Below are 937 nucleotides of genomic sequence, written 5' to 3' on the forward strand. Positions count from 1 at the left end.
TTTTGGGCACCTCGAGGCAGCCCTGGCTGGCATCGGGCTCAATCCTACGCTTTTTTAGCCTGGGGGGGAGGTGTAGCGCAGAGGCTACATTATTTTTATTTTATTTTATTTTATTTTATTTTATTTTATTTTATTTTATTTTATTTTATTTTATTTTATTTTATTTTATTTTATTATTTTATTTATTTCCCTCCGTCGCGCCGGCCGCTTTGCAGCTGGGCGGTGAATTCGGAATGTAAATCTCCGACAGTCCTCGTGGAGCTCCTTCCTCTGCCACCTATTTCAGAAGGCAGTGGAAGGTCTCTACCCCCTGTGCTCGCTCCTCGCAATGTTGCTTTCTCCTCCTCCCTTCCCCAGTGCCGGGCACAGGCTACAGGCTGATTTCCACTGGCTCGTGGTCACAGAAGTTGCAGTTGGCGATTTTTTGGCAGCCCGTAGGATCCGTGCCGCCGAGGAAGGGGGGCACCGCTCTGCCCGCCCCTTACCCTCCCATCCCATCCCATCCCATCCCATCCCATCCCATCCCATCCCATCCCATCCCATCCCATCCCATCCCCAGACAAACTCCCGGCAGGGGTGTTTCCAGCGAAAAAAGGAGAGGTTCAGGTCGGTGTGGGTCTCCTCGGCTTCCCAGGGGTCATATCCACCAGCATCCCCCATGAAAGAGGATTTCCAGGCTGCACTGGGGTCTTCCCAGGAGCAGAGAAGAGCAGAAAGAAAGAGGCAAAACCTGGCAGTATATTAAAATATATTATATATTAACATTATATATTATATATTTACATTTTATATACATTTATATATATATATAAAGGAAAAAATAAGAAGAGAAAGAAGCAGCCCCCACAAACCACTCTGCAGACCAAGCTGGTGGATGGAACGGGCTTTGGGGTGCAGGAGCGGAACCTCATTGGGCGTGGGGCTGCTTGCACCTGTG

This window comes from Anas platyrhynchos, chromosome 2 (assembly GCF_047663525.1).
Source record: "Anas platyrhynchos isolate ZD024472 breed Pekin duck chromosome 2, IASCAAS_PekinDuck_T2T, whole genome shotgun sequence".
In the NCBI taxonomy this organism is placed as follows: Eukaryota; Metazoa; Chordata; class Aves; order Anseriformes; family Anatidae; genus Anas; species Anas platyrhynchos.